This window comes from Narcine bancroftii, chromosome 5 (genome assembly GCF_036971445.1).
Source record: "Narcine bancroftii isolate sNarBan1 chromosome 5, sNarBan1.hap1, whole genome shotgun sequence".
In the NCBI taxonomy this organism is placed as follows: domain Eukaryota; kingdom Metazoa; phylum Chordata; class Chondrichthyes; order Torpediniformes; family Narcinidae; genus Narcine; species Narcine bancroftii.
In genome coordinates, this window is record NC_091473.1 from 103131604 (window position 1) to 103155492 (window position 23889).

At 38.8% G+C, this 23889-nt stretch overlaps 1 long non-coding RNA gene across 3 annotated transcripts in view; it reads right to left on the reverse strand.

The window, feature by feature from the left end:
• Window positions 1–3782: 3782 nt before the first annotated feature.
• The window catches only part of LOC138762767 (uncharacterized), an 87359-nt gene continuing 67252 nt past the window's right edge, over window positions 3783–23889 (reverse strand). For 2 of the 3 annotated variants that reach the window (XR_011357129.1, XR_011357128.1), the window contains exon 3: window positions 11762–11851. This is a non-coding gene — a long non-coding RNA (uncharacterized lncRNA). Of the gene's footprint in view, window positions 4046–11761; window positions 11852–23889 lie in introns of those variants that run through there. The other variant, XR_011357130.1, reaches the window with a different exon arrangement.

The window sequence follows — 23889 nt, forward strand, 5'->3', positions numbered from 1 at the left end:
AAGAAATTTAAAAACAGAATTGCTAAGATTTTACTTTAAAACAATTATCCAGCTAAATATTTGAAATGAATTTAAGATGCAGATTTAATTCATTTTTTTTAAAAAGTACTACAGGAAAAACAAAGGTTTTTTTTCTAGATGAAGTAAATAATTGTTTTGTGCTTCGTAGAGGTTAAGTGAACCTCAGGTGCATATCCTAGATATAGATTCCTTTAACAAGGTTTTTCTTTTGGTAATAAAATAAAGTGCTTCAAATGAAGAATATGAAACTGAAACTGTGAATCACTATGCAGAACACTGAGAATAATTGCACATTTATAATCATGCTTTGTTTTCCTTTACGTTGAGCATTCTTGGTGCAGGGATCGCCTGAAAGAGCAAACTATCACCAAGTAAAGATTAATATGGAAGGGAAAAGAAAGGAAATCAAAAATAGATTTTAGGCTTAAGAGTAAAGTCTTAAAATACTTTCAATACTTATTTATAAATCTTAACATGTGGCAATACTTCAACACAGGAAAATTATAGGAATTTCAATGCATATCTGAAGTGGAAAAATGTCTATTCTCTCGCTCTGTCATCATTCGTGTTGATGAATGCATTTTTCAAATAAACTTTAAAAAATGGATTAACACATATTTTATGAAATAGATTCATTGAATGATCGGTATATTTTAATAAATGTTGACAATGAAACAAATTTTCATTTTTTTCTTAAGGTAAGTTTCCTTAGTCAATATTTAGAGCTCGCAACGAGAGAGAGTGCAATACTGGGACTCCTATGAGGGACCAAGGCAGGGCAAGAGACAGAAGTGAGTGCAAGAAAACACTTTGGATTGTGTCATCATAATGCCATTATTTTGAAAATAATTATGGAAAAGGATTGAGATTGAGATTCTAAACTGGAGAAAGTCTAATTTTGATGGTATCAGAAAGGATCTGGCAAGTGTGGATTGGGCCAGGATGTTTCCTGGCAAAGATGGAGGTTTTCTTAAGAAGGAGGTTTTCAAAGGTGAAAATTTGAGAGTAAACTTCAGAATCAGAATCAGAATCAAAATTTATTGTCATGAACAAGTCATGAAATTCGATGTTTTGCATCAGCGTCATAGAGCAAACATTCATATTATGAACAGTCTTACACAATAGTATAAAAAATAAAAATAATAGGGCATGAAAAGTAAGGCAGTGTCTTTGGTTCATTGATTATTCAGGAACCTGATGGCAGTGGGGAAGAAGCTGTCCTTGTGCCACTGAGTGCTTGTCTTTAGACTCCTGTTCCTTTTCCCAATGGTATCAGTGAAGAGGGCATGGCCTGGGTGGTAAGGGTCTTTGAGGATAGAGGCTGATTATTTAAGACAACACCACATGTGGATTTCCTCAATGGAGTGGAGTCTGATGCCTCTGATGTGACAGGCTGAGTTAACAACCCTCTGGAGTTTTTTGTTGTCCTGGCACCTCCATACCAGGCAGTGGTGATGCCACCAGCCAGAATCCTTTCCACAGTACACCTGCAGAAGAAGTTTTTGAGAGTCTTCTATGACACACTGAATCTCCTCAAACATCTCTCAATGTATTGCCACCGGCGGGCCACCTTCTTCGTGATTGCATCAATATGGAAGCTCTAAGACAGATCCTCGGAGATGTTGACACCCAGGAATTTGAAGTTCTTGACCCTCTCCACTGTTGAGCCCTCGATAAAGACTGGGTTTCTGTTCCCCTTACTCCCTCCTGAAGTCCATAATAATTTCCTTGGTTTTGCTAACGTTGAGCGCAGGGTTGTTGTTGTGACACCATTCAATGAACTGCTCTATCTCCCCCCTGTCCACTTCCTCATTGCTGTTTGTGATTTTGCTGACAACTGTGGTGTCATTGGAAGACATAGATGGCATTGGAATTGTGCCTGGCCACACAGTCATGGATGCATAATGAGTAGAGCAGTGAGCTAAGCACCCATCCTTGGGGTGCGCCTGTGTTGATAATCATTGGGGAGGAGACGTTACTTCTAATTCCTATTGACTGTGGTCTTCCGATGAAAAAAAATCAAGGATCCAGACGCAGGGGAGGTGGTTACAGAAGCCCAGAGTTTTAACTTCTTGACCAGCACCGAGGGAATAATGGTGTTGAAGGCTGATCTGTAGTTGATGAAGAGCAGCCATATATATAAGTTGCTGTTTTTGATGTGTTCTAGAGCTGAGTGGAGAGCCAGCCATGTTGCATCTGCTGTGGAGCGATTGTAATAATAGGTGAATTGCAGTGGGTCCAGATCTTTGCTTGAATATTCATGTGAGAATTAAAGGCAAGACTAGAAGATGGAAAGAACCTTGATTTTTGAGAGATATTGAGCCCAAGTGTAGAAGATGTGCAGAGCAGGTATAAGGTGGCAAGGAACAAACAAGGGACTTGAGGAGTATTCGAAGTGCAAGAAAATATTTAAGAAGGAAACCAGGAAGGATAAAAGAGGGCATGAGGTGGCTCTGGTACACAAGGTGAAAGAAAATGGCAAGGATTTTATAGATGTATTAAGATCAAAAGGATAACAAGTGAGAAAATTAGCCCTCTGGAAGATCAGAGTAGTATAGAATCAGAAAAGATGGTAGAGAACTTAAATGGATATTCTGCATCCATATTTACTTGGGAGATGGACACAGAGCCTATAGAAGTAAGGTAAAAGAGCAGTCAGGTTATGGATCCTATGCAGAGGAGGTGCTTGTTTTCCAAGAAATTTTAGGCCAGTGAGCCTGTCATCAATGGAGGGTAAATTATTGGAGATATTATAAGCGACTGGATATATAAGTACTTGGATAGACAGGGACTGATCTAGGATAGTCAACATGGCTTTGTTTGTGGTAGATTATGTCTAATCAATCTTGTAGAGGTTTCTCTAGGAGGTTACCAGGAAAGTTGATGAAGGAAAGGCATAGGATGTTGCCTACATAGACTTTAGTAAGGCCTTTGACAAAACCCTACGTAGTAAACTGGTTAAGCAGGTTCAGTTGCTCAGTATTCGGGATAAGGTTGTAAATTGGATTAGTTATTGGCTTTGCGGGAGAAGCTAGAGAGTGGTAGTAGATGATTGCCTCTCTGACTGGAGGCCTGAGTCTTGCAGTGTGCTTCAGGGATCATGGTCCATGTGTTGGGTCCATGGTCGGTTGTCATTTATATCAACAATTTGGATGATAATGTTGTAAATTGGATCAGTAAATCTTCAGATCACAATAAGATTGGGAGTGTAGTGGACAGCAAGGAAGGCTTTAAAAGCTTGCAGAGGGATCTTAATCAGTTGGAAAAAAGAGCTGCAAAGCAACAGATGGAATTTAATGCAGACAAGTGTGAGGTGTTACACTTTGGAAGAACAATCCAGGTAAATGGTAGGGCACTGCCAACTGTGTAGAAGAGGAATCTGGAAATATAGATATATAATTCCTTGGAAGTGGCCTCACAGATATATAACATCATAAAGAAAGATTTTAGCTCATTGGCCTTCATGATTCAAAATATTGAGTACAGGAGTGGGATGTTATGTGGAAGTTGGTGTACTGTGTGCAGTTTTGGTCACCTACCTATAGGAAAGATATCAATAAGATTGTAAAAGTGAATGTATGTTGGGAATAACCTACTAGAGCAGATAATTACATTGACTGTCCAATTATAAACTACCCATGGAAATCTGTAGCTCAATGAATTTCTATTCTAGTGGGTTAAAAACAAGGAAGTAATTTCTAAGATTTTTTTTTGAGAAAGAATAAACATTTAGTCACAATATTTTATCCATCGCCATGGGAGCAAGCTTGATGGACTTGTAATCTTGCATGTTGTTTGTATGGTTTAATTTGCTGATTTTTGAGATTTCCCCCTTTCTCCTGCATTCCAGGTGCTGTGGTAGAAATTTGCTTTGTGGTTGACTCCACTTTGGTATGTTTGCACTTGCTTGATACTTGCTGACAATATAGATCTTGAGCTGGAGTCTGACCTTTTCATGAATTGCTGTATGGTTGCGTCCTCATTGGCATATTTCTCCTTAAAAGCATGGGATTTACCTGAAAGCCTGTGCCCAGAATAAAAAAGTAAAATAAATACTTGGAGCCTTTCACAACCTTCAACATCTTAAAACTCTACATGCATGAAGTCCTTTTGAACTCCAGTCCTTGTTGTAATGCCAAAAATATGGCTACGATTTTATGTACTGCAAAGTCCCTCAGACAGCACCTGGAGAATTCCTTTTTTTTTACAGCAATGTGTCAATCCATTTCTGTCTTTTATGCTCAGCTGGCCTCAATTTAATATCTGCTCTAAGAAGCAGCACCTATAACAGTGCAGTGATTTTATTTTGGTATTGCCTAAATTTATTATTTCAGTTTTCTGGGGTAGAACTTGAACACACATCCTTGTAATCCTCACCTGTGCATTACCAACTGAGTTGCAGATTATATATTTTAAATGAATCGCAAGGACATGTGGCAAGAGCGAATTTCCAGAGAGGAATAAAACTCTTTGATGATTTCAGTTGGGGCTATATTACAGAATATCAATGGCTGCCTAAAATAAAAGTAATTACAATTGGACCAACGTGGTTATTTCCTTTTTTGAGAATTAAAGGCTTCAGTAAACAGAAGGCTGCCTGGTAAATTTTATGATAATATTTCTCTTGTCTCTTGAGCCCAATTACCTCTGTGGCCATCTCCATTTATAAAACGAGCTGGACAAAGTAATAGAAGATGAACAGTTTGGAACAGTGTCCTTTCATCCTAGATTTCAAATCAGTTTGGATGGCTCTTGCTGTTTCCTTTAAAAGTACCTGGAAACTTGTTCTAAACATTTGCTACCACAGGTGAAAGTTTCTTTCTGTCTTCCCTGCTTTCTGCCAACTTTCTTTTCCATATATATTCGCCATATAAATATAATATAAATTCTCCATATATCCTTGTACTTGTACGGAATAGGTGAGTTGAAGGCTGTAGCCCTGATGCTATTACTTTGCTACACTAATCCAGGGATTGTAATTCTAAGTAGTCAATAGCACGATTATTCTTTGAAATTTCCAGTTGTTCCTGTCCTTTTCATTAATTGCTGAATGGACATGTCTTTACTGGTATTCTCTCTCTCTCTCTCTCTCCCCCCCCCCACCCCCCACCCTCTTGTTGTCAAAAAGCCTGCATACCATGACTAGACTTGGCTTATGGTCAAATGTGAAGAACTTAAAGAAGCTCAGTGCATTTGTTTTAGGGTGGCTGTAGACAGGGCTGTCTCGATCCTACATTCACCTGTAACAGTGAGATGAGAGAATGAAAAGAATGGATCTCTTTGTTCTTGCAATGCAAACAGACCCTTGCATTGAACAAATCTGAAGGACTTATGTGGATAGCTAATAGACCCACAACAAGTTATTTACTGCTTGCTTAGCAAATACTGGGGATATTGCAACAGAAAGTCTTGTACTTTCCACAGATTACCTTAAAAAAAATCTAGCGGCTGATTGTGCATTTTCTGAAGTGGAATCACTGTTCTAATTATGTAACACGGAAGTAAATTTCCGATCAGTAACACTACCCTCACACCCCCAAACAATTTAAGAACAATGGCCAGGAATTCTGCTTTTTTTATATATTGATTGAAATGTAAATATTGGCCAGGGCTCCCAGGATAACTTGCTAATTTTCAATTTGACAGTGGATACTTTCAAATGTAGGTGTGTGGCAGTATCTAAAGAGAGTGAAATAATTAATGTTTTAAATGGAATACCCTTCATCAAGATCAGCAAAAGGATAGGAGCAGGAGTAAACTAGCAGGCCCCTGAAGCCTTCCCCAACCATTCAATATGCTGGTCCCAACTCTTCCTCTGTGCCAGTAAGGTCAGGTCCATTCAAATATGTCTTTACTTTCATCGGAATCCTCTATTCACAGTGTTTTGCTTGTACTAATTTTAAAATGTTTTCTTGCACTGGCAAGACTTCTGCATTTATGATTATAATTTCACCATGAAAAAAAGACAGGAATATTTTCTCTTTAAAATATTTTTATTGAGTTCAATACAATAATCTCATATACATTAATGTAACAGAACAAAATATCAAAATATATACATAATATATAACTAAAAAAATGCTCTAATTAAGTTTCCCAGTTTTGTTATTACTTAATATTATTAAAATTAAAAAAGAAAATCACATGAATTACTTTATAAGCAACTGCTCATAACTTGGTAAAATATCAATTAATATTAAAATAGGAATCTGAAGGTGTCAACTATAGGTTTTGATGTAGAAATATGATTTAAACAGTGCAATTTCCTCAATGAGGAAACATGCGAGGCCAGCAGCTTTGGTAGAAAAATTAGAAAAGTGGAATGATTTTAAATGGTAAAAGGCTGAAAGGCATTGATGTGTAGAGGGACCCAGATATCTTTGCACGTGAATTGCTGCCAAATATTAAGCAGATTCAGCAAGCAAGTAGGAAAGTAAATGGTTTGTTGGGTGTTGTCACAAGTGGATTTGAGTTCGAGAGTAAAGGCAGCTCACTGTAATGGAATGTGTCCTGGAGAGACAGCTGCTGCAATACCATGCACAGGTTTGGTGACTACACCTAAGGAACGATAATACTTGTGACAGAGGCAATGCAATGAAATCATGTAATGGAAGTGGGGGTTGGGGGGTGGAGTGTAAGGGCTTATCCTGTGAGGAGACTTTACATAATATAGACTAGGCTTGTCCTCTGGTATTATGAGAGGTGATCTAATATAAACAAGCACATCTCTGATGGATCTTTAGAGGATAGATGCCGAGTGGAGGTGAGCTTTCTGTTGGCCCTGCACTCACCCAAAAATGCAAAGCTTATTCCACAATGTTCCTGACTTTTGCCTTGCAGATGATGGAGAGGGCCTAAAATGTCAGGAGGTATGTCAGTCACCATAGGGTAACTAGCCACTGATCTACCCATTTTCCTTGGCTGTCTGTGTAAAACCAGGGATTGGAGACCCACAGTAAGTGGTTGGCCTTTCAGAAATGAACTGAAAATAAATCTCATTTTGAAAAGAGTGATATCTATTTAGAATTCTCCACCTCAATGTAATTATGGAAGCTCAGTCATTGTCTATATTCAAAATAAAAACTGAGAAGTTTTTAAGCCATTATGTAAATCAAAAGATATTGGATTTGTGTAGGAAAATGGTGCTGAGATAAAAGATCAGCCATGACCTTATTGAAACAAGCACAGGGGACTGAATGGCCTATTCCAACTTCTATTTATCTTTTTTCTTAATGACAGATACCACATTAGTCAAAGCAGAAAATTACAAGGAAATATTATTGTTTGGAATCCAGTGCCCTAGCGAGCTCATATAATCAGCCTGAGTCAGTAGATATAACAAAGTAAATCAGGTAATGAGGCCTTAATTATGTTCAGCAACTTTGCTCATCAAAAATTGTGTGTAAATTAACCCTTTCAAAAAAGTTGGATGTAACTGAAGTAAAAACATGCAGAAATACTCAGCAGGTCAGGCAGCACCTGTGAAGATAGAAACAGAGTTAACAGTGCTGATAAAAGTGGGAAGTCATACATAATTAGAAAAGAGATTTTAGATTCCTGGAGCACAGTGCTATGAATAAGAGATAGGATTTGGAGGAACACAGATTTCTCAAATTATTTAATGGCTAAAGAGATGGAGAGAAGTAAGAAAATGGAAGAATTTGAAGATAAGGAAAATAAACACAATCCCGCTCCCCACAGCAGCAGAGCATTGCACAGATGAATTGACTGCGATGCCGAGTCTGAGAAAGACAAGGGAAGAAAGCAAATTGTTTGATTAGGGTTGAAGCAAAAATTCAGTAAAAAGAGTTGTGAAAGACTGAATTGAAACATACAAGAGTTTTGGAGAAATAGGGTAATCTGGAGTCAGGGTGGTACCTTGCAAGTACTTGGTTGATTTTAGTTTTATGGAGAAAGGTGTTTGGAAACAGAAGGAAGTGAATTTCATGGATAAGATAAATTTTAAAAAGGCACATGATTAAATGCTTTTTGGTGTGCCAGGGAAAATCCTTTTTGGAGGCTTGGATTGCAGGTGAGATGCTGAAGGAGTGGAAGAAGCCTTTCAGAAGTGTTGCCTCAGTTTTGTGACTAAGAACTTCATGAACTCCTTGAACTTAATGGAAGAGTTGAGGATGAAAGGGTAGGAAAAAGGAAGTCTAGAATGTGAATGATGTCAGATAAAGGAAACTGGAGGCTATTTTTGCCTTCCCATTTGAGTTTAGGGCAGTGACCAGTTGCTGTTGAAGAAGGAGGAGGCTTGGTAGATTTGGAAGAGATCAAGCCACATCTAATGAGGGATGGTTCATGAAGGAAGTGTTTAATAGAATATCAGTGTCCAAAAAATAAGTTCAATGTCCAAATGGTCTGGTCCAACTGGATCATCATCAAAGAAAAATGTGATTTCCAATTATCATCCTTGCAGTGAATATAATGAAATCGAACTAATGAAATAACCACACAATGAGACTTTTCCAGATAAATACCAGCATTGGTTTTCTATTTCAAATCATTTTCCACAAATCAGAACAATATCTTCTTAATTCAGATGCAATTAAAGTTTTTTTTAAAAGATCATTCAGCATATGTATATTACTGGAAAGGTTTGCATTTAATCTCCATTTTGTGATATACATGATTATTTGGGCTATTTTAGAGGGAAGTTAAGAGTCAATTATCAGAAGTCACACCATGGTCATTCTGCACAAGGATGTGTGATCTTCCTTCCTGAAGGATTAGTGGGCTGGACAGGTTCTCTTGACAATTCACTGAATTTTAAATTAACTTTTTCTGATTCCTAATTTTAATTCAACAAGTCACTTTATTTATTTAGTCACTTGAATCTACACTCCCTAGCTACCAGACTTCAATGTGACGAGATCTTTATGTAACGAGATCAATATCACTGTCTTGACATTAGCCACTAGACTGACACACTGATCTGAAATACCACTTTTATTTTTTCTTCTGGTTTACCAATTTATTGAAATTTACCTTACAGAATTCTGATGTATTTTTGTCCTCTTGACATACGAAAATTCAATCCAGCAGCATTAATTCAGAACATAATAACCTCTGGAGAGGATAGGACATGATGCCAAACATTGACGGAGTTCTCCCAATCTCCATCTCTAAGTTCCTGCAGGAATAGCTGTTTATTCCTGTTTTTACGTTCATCTAGTTTTTTTCTTAGTTTTCTAAGGATCTTGACATCCACTTTGAATTACCACGCATAATTTTGGCTACTCTTCTTTCTTTGGCTTGGCTTCGCGGACGAAGATTTATGGAGGGGGTAAAAAAAAAAAGTCCACGTCAGCTGCAGGCTCGTTTGTGGCTGACCAGTCCGATGCGGGACAGGCAGACACGATTGCAGCGGTTGCAAGGGAAAATTGGTTGGTTGGGGTTGGGTGTTGGGTTTTTCCTCCTTTGCCTTTTGTCAGTGAGGTGGGCTCTGCGGTCTTCTTCAAAGGAGGCTGCTGCCCGCCAAACTGTGAGGCGCCAAGATGCACGGTTTGAGGCGTTATCAGCCCACTGGCGGTGGTCAATGTGGCAGGCACCAAGAGATTTCTTTAGGCAGTCCTTGTACCTTTTCTTTGGTGCACCTCTGTCACGGTGGCCAGTGGAGAGCTCGCCATATAATACGCTACTAGTTCACTCATTAACCCACCGGAAGAGGCTGATAAACAAGAAAATTTAAGAAAACAAATGAAGAATTCCCTCGACCTTTCCAGAGGCAAGTTGCAAAAAGATACTAGTTGATACTAGTAATTTCAAGTTAATTTTCACCCTGCCTTCTAAAGCCCAAGATACCTTCTACTCTGTAGAAAGATGATAAACCATGGCCTCCTATGTAACTGACGTTTATAAGAAATGAGCAGTGCTTTTTAACAGTTATTCATTTCCCACCATCTCCTTTGAACTTACATCCACAGATGACAAGGAAAGTATTCAGGATTTTTGTTCTCTTATCATAAAAAGTCAAATTCCACTAACATCTGTCATATTTTCCAAATGTCAAGTTTGGTGTTTGTGCATCAGGCTGACTAAACTCAAAGCACAAGCTGAGTGTGATATAAGAAGAGTGAGATGTGGATAATCTGTGTTTTTTATCATTCATAGGCCATTCTTTTCACAGCACATGGGCCATAGTTTATTAGGTTGAGCAGCTCTGTGACTGCAAGAAAGGCTTGGACTTTCTCATCACCATGAGAACAGTGCAATGAATGCTTTCCAAGTGTTTACTCAGCATTTGTCTTCTGTTTCAACAGAGGAATTAGTGACACGGGCTATTTTGACGACCAAACAGCTTGATGTGTTATGACAATGTTCCATTAATATGCAGAATGGCATAAGGGATTAGACTCAGTTCTAGTGCTTCAGGCATTTCACTGGGACATTCAAACTTTTTAAGGATGACCTGTTCACAGCCAGGGCATTGAAAATCAGATTTCCCAGCAGATTTTTTTTGAAAATCTCACACTTGTCCAAAGCAGTTAACGTCTGGCTTTGAAAACACAATATGTAGTATTTCTGTATTGTTGTCCAAATTAGACACTTTGTGTATGGTCATGTAACTCATTGACTTCTAATCTTTGATTAAATTTTGCCTGTAGGAATGTTAACTTGGAAAGAACTAACAAATGAAAAGCCTGCATATTAACTTCTAATTATTTGTTTTAATAATTGATAACTCTGATATTTTACCCCAGATATTTAACATATTTATTATTTAAATGTAAATTGCATACATAGCTACCAGTAAAAAGATATAATTCTGGAGTCAACTTCCAAAACTTTTACATTTTATTCAAATACTTTGAAAAAATAATAATAATAAACTGCTATAAAAATGTGAATTTTGTAATATTTATACCAGAAATCAACCATTAAAAATTTGCACACATTTGCATCATTCCAATATCTTTTATTTATAGGAAGAACAAGTCAGTTGCTCAAGTTTCTGCAATTATAGTTCTTAAGGAAATATGCAATATTTGCCCTGGAAGGTGAACTCCAACTTTTCTCCATCATTCTGATGACAAATTCACACATCCTTCAGCATTTCAGCTAAAACCACAAATTCGGCCGATTGTGTTTCAAGAGCACAAACTCTCATATTCTAACACCTTATATTCCACTGACAGTCTCTAATTGGATGGCATTAATATTGACCTCTAGTTTCTGTTAACCCCCTCCCCTATTCTCTCTCTTTCTCTCATTCCTGTGTCTCCCTTTCCCCAGCTGCCTACCCCTTTTCCTTCCTTCTCCTATAAGGGAGCAATCTCTCTTAGCCCCCTGCCCTCTCCCCCTCTCACTTCTCAGCTTCTACTCTCCTACCAGTATCCACCAATTTCCTCTTTCCCCCTGTTAGATTGTGTTCCTCCCCCTTCTCTCACCCCACCTTTTCATTCAGGTGTCTGCCTGATTTTTAGCAATCCTGAAGTGGGGACTCAGGGCCAAACTGTTGACTGGCATTTACTGTCTACGGATGCAGTAAAGGTGATGAGTGCTCTTTCATTGTGGTCAAGATGAAGGAATTTCATTCTTCATAAAGCCAAACTTGGAAGAATTTGATCTTGACACGTGTTGTTCAAGGTCTATTAGATCTGCCACTCTTAATGTCACCTTTCATCACTTTTTTGGATAAGGTTTTTGGCAAGCTGAAACTTCTAATCCAAAAATACACTTACAGAGTGGTGTCAATGTGCAATATTTTCACACCATATTCAAAGGATACATGTTGTGAATGGTTGCTTCTGGTGCAGAGCTTTACTCAACTGAAGAACTTTGGTGACACTGGAGAAGGTCCAGAGGAGGCTCATGAAAATAATCTCTGGAAAAAAAAGATTATCATGAGGAATCTTTGATGGCTCTGGGACTGTATTCTACTGACCAGCATGCCTTTGGGATGCACAAAGGAGCTAGGGGACTATGGGGAAGTGCATGTGCTCACAGGGAGAATGTTCAAACTCCAAGCAGACAGGGCCAAAGGCCAGGAGGAACCGAGGCTGCTGGAATAGTGAGGAAGCAACATTACCTCCTGCACTGACTAAAGTTGGCAACAGCTCCAAAAACATCAGGTGATGCTCTCTAGTTTCCTTTATGCATGCAGATCCAAAGATGCCAGGGAGGCTCTTACTTATTCAGCACAAAGCAGCCTGCCTCATGCCCATGGCCCATTTCTACCTTGAGAGTTGCCAGCAGCGTCAAGCCTTCCATCCGCCGTGCAGATCACAGCCTCTTCTCACTGCTACTTCGAGCGGGTGGTGCAGAAGCCTGAAGAATATTTTCTTTCATAAAAACAAAGAAAATCTACAGCACAACACAGGCTCATCAGCCCAAAAAGTTGGGCCGAAACATGTACCTATCCAAAAGTCTCTTAAAAGACTCTGTTGCACCCACCGCCACCATCGTTGCTGGCAGCCCATTCCATGCACCCACCTCTCACTACATAAAAATATTTACCACTGACATCTCTGCACCTACTCCTCGGCACTTTAAACCTGTCTCCTCTTGTGGCAGCTAAGAGACTCTTGAGTCTCCTCTTGGTTTGCTAATCAAAGACTGCTCAAACATCACTAAAGGACTGTTTGCATGATTGCAAGGACGATGATCACTGTGAATATTCATATCTTATGTATTTTTGGTCTCTTTTAATTTAATTTAATATTACTACAGATATTATACTTTTTCCTTACAAGTAAGAATCTTGGTGCATATGTACATAGTACCAGCGTTGTCTCCGCTCCATCCTCAACATCCATTGGAGCGCTTTCATCCCTAACGTCGAAGTACTCGTGATGGCAGAGGTCGACAGCATTGAGTCCACGCTGCTGAAGATCCAGCTGCGCTGGGTGGGTCACGTCTCCAGAATGGAGGACCATCGCCTTCCCAAGATCGTGTTATATGGCGAGCTCTCCACTGGCCACCGTGACAGAGGTGCACCAAAGAAAAGGTACAAGGACTGCCTAAAGAAATCTCTTGGTGCCTGCCACATTGACTACCGCCAGTGGGCTGATATCGCCTCCAACCGTGCATCTTGGCGCCTCACAGTTTGGCGGGCAGCAACCTCCTTTGAAGAAGACCGCAGAGCCCACCTCACTGACAAAAGGCAAAGGAGGAAAAACCCAACACCCAACCCCAACCAACCAATTTTCCCCTGCAGCCGCTGCAACCGTGTCTGCCTGTCCCGCATCGGACTTGTCAGCCACAAACGAGCCTGCAGCTGACGTGGACTTTTACCCCCTCCATAAATCTTCGTCCGCGAAGCCAAGCCAAAGAATGTGTAGGACAAAAAAACTCATCATCAGCCGAGAAGGTAAAGGATGGCACTTGCCATCTGCAAGATGGACTGCAAATCATACACCATTCTTACTTTGGTACAAATGTATATTTTACTTTTCACTCACGTGTGTTAGAGATGTTCCAATTAATACCAGTGCAGTTTCCTCACAAAATGAACTGCAACATGCAGTATGTGAAGTTTGCTACTCAGATCTTCAATGGCAATTAGAGCTGAGCAATAAATATTGATCTTCTCAGTGACATCTGCCAAACATGAGTGTTGACAAATAAACAGAAATCCACATCCTCGTCATGACATGGATCCCATTACAGTACGTTTCCGACTATCCAAAATGCTTGGGACTGGACCTATCTTGGTTAAGCAAATTTTTCAGTTATTTGGGAATTTTCTCAAAAGCAGTAGCATCAGGAGAATACTTGTATCAGCCATCGTAAAATACCCCAAAAAATACCCAAAACCTCCTTGCACAGTTGCCAATCCCCGGCACTTCCCCACCGCTGATGCCAATCCTGCCCGGGAGCCCAAGGTCCGTGCTCCCTGTCCCAGAGCCCGAGGTCTCATATCACCTGTAAGTGGTAGGAGATTGCACAAGGATTGTCCTCCTACCAGAATTTCAGTGACCCTCCTGAAAGGGTATTTGAGAGAGGGAACAGCTTGGGTGAGCAGGGAAAGAGCGCAGCTTGGCAAGGCAAGCGAGGAGATAGCACGGCTTGGGCAGGTGAGCGGGAAGAGACCACGGTTCGGGCGGGCAAGTGGGGAGAGTGGCAGCGCTGCTCAGTCAGCCGAGCAGGAAGAGAGCAGGGAAAGAGTGCGTCTTGGGCAGGCAAGCGGTGAGAGAGCGCGGTATTCAATTCAAATTCTGAGAATCCCACAATGGAATTTATCACAAATTTGCAGTTACTCAAGGCAAAAAAAAAGACTATTTGTAAATAAATAATCAGTGCTATCCTTTCCTTCAAGGTGTAACCTGTGGACAAATGTCCCCTTTGTAAAACTGATTCCCTGTCGCCCCACTTGAGCATGGTGGGTAAATTTATGTCTCACATGAGAAAGCTTTTGGATATTCAGAATTTCAGTTGATCTGTTTTTGGTTAATCGGAAATGCACTGTATCAATATTCCACATAACCAAAGAAATTAAAATCAATGGAAATGCAATTATTCCACCCAGCCTGCCCATCGTTCTTTAAAGTACAGAATTAAAGTACTGTAATTGTTAGTTTGTGTTCTCAGCAAATTTAAAATTGTGCCCTGCACATTCAAATGCATTTGTTAAAGCAATGGTCCATGTATTGGTTCTTGGGGACGTTTAGGGTGCATTTTCCTCTAGTCCAAGAATTTACCAGCTGACGTGGACTTTTTACCCCCTCCATAAATCTTCGTCCGCGAAGCCAAGCCAAAGATCAAAGACTATTCTTCTTATTTAAATCATCCTTCTACTTATGCTAAGCAGATCCTTTGTTTCTTAGACTTCAACCTTGACCCCTTCAGCCTAAAAGCCAAAAATTTGATTATGTATGATACTTTCAGTTATATCTTGTCAGCCTTATGTGCTGGTTTTGAATTTGTTCTTTCCTTTTTCATTTGATATTGAAAGAGATGAAAGACTTCCCAACAAAATGATTATAGGATCTTTATCAATTGCTGAGACAAGCTAATACATTGCTTATCAGTTACAGCTCATGAGGAATCAGATCGAACTCAATAGAATCTTAATTATTAACATGTCAGACTCATATTTTAGATTTGTTAGGGGTATGGATAGAGTAAGTGCAAGTAGGTGTTTTCCACTGAAGTTAGGTGAGATATAAACCATGTGATATACAATAGGTTAAGAGTAAAAGGGGAAAAGTTTAAAGGGAATATTAGGGGGAATATTAGAGGGAGAATGGAATGAGCTACCAACTGAGGTGCTGAATGCAGGGTCAATTTTAATATTTAAGAAACATTTGGACAGGTGCATGTATTTCAGGGGTACGCAGGGATAAGGACTGCCTGTAAGTCAGTAGGACTGGACAAAATAATAGTTTGGCATAGATTAGAGTTTATTTCTATACTGTAATGTTATATTTGGAATTAAGACACAATGCTTTAAACTATAAAGTTTAAGTGATATCTTTTGTAAATTACATCTTTAAAACACTCTCCATGTGGGTGGAGGGGGAAGGTTATAGAAATTAATCTATGATCCAAGTGTAAAAACCATACAAATATATTGGACACATTTGCTCACTGCCTGACACAAAGCTGCTTTGAATGGCAAAAGCTCTTGAACACATTTAATTTTGGTGAAGAATGCTGAATTTTTCCTTCTATGAATTCAGATGTACCAATGCAAGCTCTGAATTTGTTAAGAAATCATCAACAATTAATTTAGGGAGTTAATTTAGGAATTCTTCAAGGAACTAAAGAAAATAATAAGCAAATTCTTATGGAAAGGGGGGAAACCGAGGATAGCACTAGATAAATTAACAGAATGGTACAAACAAGGAGCCTTACAACTATCAAACTTTAAGAATTATTATAGAGCAGCACAATTAAGATACCTATCAGATTTTTATCAAACAAAAGAAAAACCAGATTGGACCAGATTAGAGCTAGATAAAATAGGGGAGAAGATACCTGAGCATATACTCTATAAGTGGGATGAAAAATTGGTGTAACGTAGGAATTCACCAGTATTGCACCATCTGCTCAACATTTGGAAGAAGATTCACGTAGAAAGGAATAAAATAAATTATCAACTACCAAAATTAATATTGACACAAAATCAACTAATCCCTTTCACAATAAATAACCTTTCCTTCAGAGAATGGGAGAGAAAAGGGATCAAAAGAATAGAAAATTGTTTTTCGGGAAATAAATTATTATCTTTTGAACAAATGAAGGACAAATATAATATAACTCACGATACAAGGTTTGGATACCACCAACTGAAAACCTACTTGAAAGACAAATTGGGAAACAGTCTGAGGTTACCAGAAGGAAGCAATTTTGAATATGTGATTACAGACACAATGATAATGTAAAAATTTATAACAAACATGTATATCAAACTGCAAGAAAAGGAGAATAAGGAAACAAACTGTAAACCTAAACAAAAATGGGAACAAGATCTAAACATAAAGATAAAGAATGAAACATGGGAAAAGCTATGCTATGGAACTATGAGAAATAAAATAAACACGAGGTTACGCATGATACAATATAATTGGTTACACAGGGTATACATCACACCCCAAAAGTTAAATAAATGGGAACCAACAGTATCAGACAGATGTTTTCGCTGTAAAAAGGAAACGGGAACAACAATACATGCAAGTTGGACATGTGAGAAAGTGGAAAAATTTTGGGAAGATCTAAACCAGATATTAAATAAAATCACAAAAAGCAATATACCAAAAAACCCAGAGATCTTCCTTCTAAGTAATATAAGAAATAAAGAATTTGGACTCGATTTGGATGGAGCCCAAAAAAAGATTTATTATGATAGCCCTAGCTGTAGCAAAAAAATGTATTATGTCAACCTGGAAATTAGAAGACAACTTGAGAATACAGCAATGGTACATAGAAATAAATAAATGTATTCCATTAGAAAAAATAACATATAATTTAAGAAATAACGTTACAATATTCGAACAAATATGGGAACCATACATGAAATACAATAGAGAAATCCTACCATGAACCTCCACCACCTAAAATGACAGAAGGAGAAGACCACGAAATGAACTGACTCAGTATATAAAAGTAAAAGATAAAAATTTCTTGTTTATTTTATTAAGTGACGACATTGTTTAACGGATTTGATGTATCTTATAGATTGAACTTTGAATAAATGGGAAGGGAGGAGAGGGAGGGAGGGAAGGGAGGGGGAAAAATGGGGAGAAAATGACACTGTATGTATTCAAGAGAAAAATGTCTATTTATTTTGGTCAGTATGGTTTATTGTGTGAAAAATAAAAAATTTAAAAAAAAACAATTAATTTAGGGAGTTGAGAACAACACTTTGAAGGGGGAATTCTACATGAGCTTAGTGTAACGCTGACAGCTGTTAATTTCCATATGATCCTCCTAGAAACTTAACGAGGATTTGCTGGGAAGTTCAATAACATACCAGGGGTGTAAATCAATTGGGTGTATTTGGGAAGTATTTTGGCAATTTAAATTTAAATTTAAAATGTAAGTTCTACCACATTACTTTCTATTTTAGCAGCTAAATTGTTGTTTGTTTATGTTTGGAAATATTAACATGTATACTGATATTTTAGAATGAGTCATTTATGGTCAGATTTTCATTAAGATTCCTTTTCCTCAATAAAAGGAATTAGTTTATTCAGATCAAATTAGTTTCAGTACTAATTCATGATGGCATCCTCAGTGATTGTAATTGTGATATAATTGTAATTGTGAGCCCTTTTCGACCAATTGCAATTCTCCTAAAATGAATAATTCATTACAATTCATTCAAGAAAGCTGAGACAATGCTTAGAGTTTTTGCTATCTTTCTATTTACTATATAGTTGTGGGTCAAACAAATGGTCTATTTGTAACATTTTAGAATAGCAACAATTGGGTGGTGCTCATTGCCACACTATGTAAAATTAGCTTTCGCTTTGAAACCTTAGGATACTTGACAGACCGACCTCACTTGAATTATAATCACACAGACTCTTTGCCTGCCTTGATTAATATTCTGGCTCTCTAAACCATCATCCCAAAAACAATTCTGAAGTTTATCATGCACATCCTTTCCTTGAAATAACTGTTTGACTTTGCTGAATCATTGCTACACAGCCTGAAGCAACCAATTGAGAAAATAAAAACAAATAATTAAAGCCAAAATTATTCTTGAAAAATCAACAATTTGCAAAAGGAATTTAGTTGGGCTTCACCATAGAGGCCATTTGCAAAGAAAACATATAGGCTTTAAGACTATTATTGAAGCATTTGTCTTTTCTTTTCCATTATTTGAGATATATTGGGCCACAGTTTCTTGCATAACAATGAAGCAGAGGTAGTCCTTGATTTAACATGGAGAAAACTGACTCCATTTTTATTATCAGGTCCATTTTTATTATGAGTCTTAGATATGCCAGAAATCCAGTAGGATCCATTGCCTCTTTCTAGGAATTAGTTCTTATTTCAATATGCTTAGAAGTCTAATTTTTCATCTAATTTTCCCGTGTTTTCTTGGCATCATCGGTAGAGTTAGATGGAACGAGGGAACAGTCATGCATTTTCCAGCAAAAGGAGTATTTTTGTTCCTCCTGATCCATGTTTTTTTTAAAGCTTATGTTGGCCAAGCACAATTCCCCACTACAAAACATTAACTAATGTACTCAGAACACTATAAATTCCAAAAAGCTACAAAGCACAAATTAATCATTTCATTGGAAATTATGGATACCTGGTAGAACATATCACATGCCAAGAAGAAATCCATCACAGTATCCTTGAGATTAAGAGTAATAAAGCTAAAATAACATTGAAATAAAATGTAATAAATGCAAATGCAGGAAATCTGAAACAGACAAGAAAATACTCAGCAGGTCCGACAGCAACTGTGCAGATAATGTTGCAGAGACCCAGGCCTGGAACAGTATCTGTTTCCCTTTCTGTAAACATTACCTGGCCTGGTGAGTTTTTTTTCCAGAATTTTCTGTTTTTGGTCTTAGAAATGATTTAATAACCCTAAAATTAAATGGAACTTAAAGATGATTTAATACAGGTTCTTAAGAATATCATGATTCGACCACATTGTTTCTGACAAATCATCAGGATTTATTGTCATGAGCATGTGACAAGAAATTCAGTATTTTGCAGCAAAATTGCTATAATTTACATTTTTAGTGCAAAAGAAGAGAAAAAGTAAGGTAGTGTCTGTAGTTCATTGTCCATTCAAAAATCTGATGGCAGTGGGGAAGAAGCTGTTTTTGTACCATTGGATGTTCATTTTCAGGCCCCTGCAGCTCCTTTATGATGGTAGCAATGAGAAGAGAGCATGGCCTGGGTAGTGAAGGTCCTTGATGATAGAGGCTGCTCTTGAGACACCACTTCTTGTAGATCTCCTTATGGAGTGAAGACTAAAGCCCAAGATGATGGTGGCTGAGTTCACAACTACCATCTGTAGTGCTTTTCTGACCTTTGCATTGACCCCTCCATACCAGACAGTGAAGTAACTAGTCAGAATGCTTTCCATGGTACACCTTTTAGAAATTTGCAAGAGTCTTTAGTGACATTCAAATCTCCTCAAACTCCTAATGAAGTATAACTACTGGAGAGGCTTCTTCATGGTTGTATCGACATGAAGGACCCAGGATAGATCTTCAGAGATGTTGACAACCAGGAATTTGAAATTCTTATACTTTCCACTTGATCCATACCAGACAGCAGCAATAGAAATTAGCCCAGAGAGTGTAATATTAAAATAATATTTTTAATTATGAATTAACCATAATATAACACCTTATCTAATTTATCTAAACTTATCTAAACCCACTACGCATAAATATACTTATGTGTGTGTGGAATACCCCAAGCCATGACAGCTCAGGTACAATTCTTGAAAGCCAGTTCAAAGTTCAGTTTGAGAAATTCAGCATTGACATCCAGTCTTGAAATTTATGCAAAGAAGTTCATGAAGCAGGTGGGAGAAACCAGGGTAAATCCTTGTCGAGATGTTTCCAGAGAAATATCCTTTTCAGATGAGTGGCAATAAAAATTACTCTATTACTGGCACAGGGGGCACAAAGCAAATAATTTTCACAAAACATCAGAACCCTTTTGTGGGTCATCCATTCAAAGTGACCTTCACTTTCTGGTCAAGTCAGGCAAATTGTGTATTACCACACGAGGCCACTTCAGCATGGTATTACTTCCAAGAGCTACTTGCACCTGTGCTGTCTCCTTAAAATGGCCCCCGAGCAAAAAAGGTACTGTGTCTTTAACATGTTGGTCACATGGTCTCTGAACCTGTGTTTCCAGGCACTTCCTCTCTCTTCAGAAATATCAAATTTTAGTACACACTGTCCTCAGTCTGCCAGGTCACAAGCCAAACTTCAGCAATGGTATTACTTCCAAGAGCTACTTGCTCCTGTGCTGTCTCCTTAAAATGGCCTCCGAGCAAAAAAGGTACTGTGTCTTTAACATGTTGGTCACATGGTCTCTGAACCTGTGTTTCCAGGCACTTCCTCTCTCTTCAGAAATATCAAATTTTAGTACATGCTGTCCTCAGTCTGCCAGGTCACAAGTCAATCTTCCCATATCTTGCAGATTGATTTGTTCTCTTAAAGTAACAATCCCTCTCATGAAAATACACTGAAAATGGGAGGATGTAATTCACTGCTGACCCCTTAATGAAGACTGGATTGTGTTAACCTGGTTTCCCTTTCATGAAATCCGCAGTCAGTTCCTTAGTTTTGTTGCCTGTGATTCTGCAGATGACTGTTGTGTCATTGGAAAATTTGTAGATGGCATTTGAATTGTGCCTAGCTACATAATCATGGGTGTTGAGAGAGTAAGGCAGTGGCTAAGCATGCATCCTGAGTGCCTGTGCTAATTGTCAGTGAGGAGGAGACATTGTTACTGATTCACACTGACTGTGCTTTTCTGATGAGGAAGTCAAGGATCCCATTGCAGGGGGAGGTACAGAGGCCCAGGTTTTGAAACTTGCTGACTAGTATTGACCAAAAATCTTTGACTAGAGGCAAATTGTTCAAATCTGATGGTTATGAGGGAGATTTTCTTTACCCAGAGGATAACATTTTTATGATATATTTTAGTTGGGAAACTTTTTGGGTTCAAATCTATGTCATTATAAAGTATTTTCAGCAATTTATTGAAAGGCTGATTATTAAGGTAGTTTCTCAAGAAGGGGGGATTATTGAAAATAATCTCTCCCAAAAAAAATTAACTATACTAATACTGGTTGGAATGTGATTGTGCTTGAAGGGGAACAAAGAAAATTGACCAGCATGTTGCCTTGACTGGAGGAGTTTGTTGTGGTGAGAGGTTGGATCACGGTTGCCAGATTTGGCACCAGATAAAATAAAATTTAAAAAATTAAAAAGTTGTAAAAAGTGTCAAAAGAACCAAAAAGAGCCTAAACATCTTCTAAAACCTCCAAAAACCCATCAATTGGCATTCTCTGCCACCAACCGATTCAACTCACTTAAATTCAGAAGAATGAGAGGAGATCTTATAGAAACATATAAAATTATGAAAGGGATAGATAAGATAGAGGCAGGAAAACTGATTTCCCTGGTAGGTGAAACCAGAACGAGGGGACACAGCCTCAAGATTCAGGGGAGTAGATTTAAGACAGAGATGAGGGAAAACTATTTTTCCCAGAGAGTTGTGAATCTGTGGAATTCTCTCCCCAGGGAAACAGTTGAGGCTACTTCATTAAACACATTTAAGGTTCAGTGAGATACTTTTTTACAGAAAAAAGGAATTGAGAGATAAGGGGAAGGGCAAGTAGGTGGAGTTGAGTCAATGATCAGATCAGCCATGTTCTTATTGAATAGTGGAGTAGGCTCGCCCGGCTGGATGGCCTAATCCTGCACCTATTTCTTGTGCTTATTTTATGTAAGAAAGTGCCAAATTTCTACGATTTGGAGCCAAAGATGCCAAATCTGGCAATCCTCGGTTGGGTAGGCTTCTTTTCACTGAACTTAAGGAAATGGAGGTGTGACCTAAAAGATATATCAAATTATGGCATGCATAGATAGGGTAGAAAGTCAAAATCATTTACCTATGGTGTGGCTATCAAAAGCAAGAAGGCATAGTTTTATGACAGGTGGAAAAGTTAAAAGGGTAAGTTTTTTTTTTAAACACAGGATCAAATATGGTAACTACAAAAAGAGGCATTTAGACAGACTCTTAAATAGGCATTTGAAAGATGTGCCCCGAGCAAGCAACTGAGATTAGTGTAGATGGGACGTAAGGTCAGGATGAATTTGGTGGTCAGAGCCTTATACTCTGTTGTTCAACTACAGTAAATGACTCAAGGAAAATTTTAACATGATTGGAGAGTAAATTACTCATCAGAATCAGAATCAAAATTTATTGTTATGAACAATTCATGAAATTGGGTGTTTTGTGGCAGCATCATACTCCAAACATTCATATTATACTGGGTTGGCGCCAGAACAAGTCTTAGCGGGGGACATTGGGTAACCGGGGAGCACAATTTTTCTGCTCAAAAACTCGCTCAGCAAGGTGGGGGGGGGGCGGTTGGGGAGCACTTACCATGTTAAATGTGGCATCCTGGAGTTCACAGTCTGTGTGCAGCCACGATTCTTCATGCACGCATACACTAGTGCCGGCTGGTGTGTGCGCAATGAATTGGAGTAATGGGGCCACTAGCATCATTACTATCACTCCGACAGAAGTGACGCTAGTGGCCCCGTTACTCCAATCCATTGCGCATGTGACACTCGGCACTAGCGCATGTGCGCAAGGAGAAACGTGGCCACCCATGGCCTACAGACCCCGGGATGCTGTATTTAACATGGTAAGTGCCCCCTTTCTGCCCCTACACCCTCATTGGAGGACAGGTGGATTGTCCAGCCTAAAACTAGACATCAGGGTTCCCTAGCATTGGTTGGGGGTACTTAATATCTCATTTGTGGGGGAGGGGAATGCTCGTGAATACTTCCCCTTAGGGGCGATACTGATATTTTAACCATCTTACAACATTACCATAAAAAATAAAAATAATAGTTCTCAAAAAGTACGGCAGTGTCCTTGATTCATTAATTCTTCAGGAATCTGATGGCAGTGGGGAAGAAGCTGTTCTTGTGCAATTGGGTGCTCATCTTTAGGCTTCTGTGCTTTATTTCCCAACGGTAACAGAGTGAAGAGGGGATGACCTGGGTGGTGGGGGATCTTTGAGGATAGAAGCTGCTTTTTTAAGACACCACCTCATGTAGATGTTCTTGATGGAGTGAAGTCTGGTGCCTGTGATGTTGCAGGCCATTAGCAACCCTCTTCTTGTTTATTCTTGTCCTGAGAGTTAGCACCTCCATGCCAGGCAGTGATGCAACCAGCCAGAATACTCTCCATGGTTCACCTGTAGAGGTTTACGAGAGTCTTCATTGATAAACCAAATCTTCTCATCGCAAAGTATAGCAGCTTGTGAGCCTTCTTTGTGATTGCTGGAGGCTCCAAGACAAATCCTCGGAGATATTGACGCGCAGGAATTTGAAGTTCTCAACTCTCTCCACTACTGAGCCCTTGATGAGGACTGGGTCCTGTTCCTCTGACTTCCTCCTGAAATACACAATTATCTCCTTGGTTTTGCTGACTTTGAGTGCAAGATTTATTGTCGTTACACCATTCAACCATCTGATCCATCTCCCTCCTGTCCACTTCCTCATTGCGTTTGTGATCCTGCCGACAACTGTGGTGTCATCAGCAAACCTGTAGATGGCATTGGAATTGTCCCTGGCCACACATTCATGGATATAATGAATAGAGTAGTGGGCTAAGCACACACCTCTGGGGTGCACCTCTGCTGTTAATCATTGAGTAGGAGACATTACGTCCAATTCATACTGACTG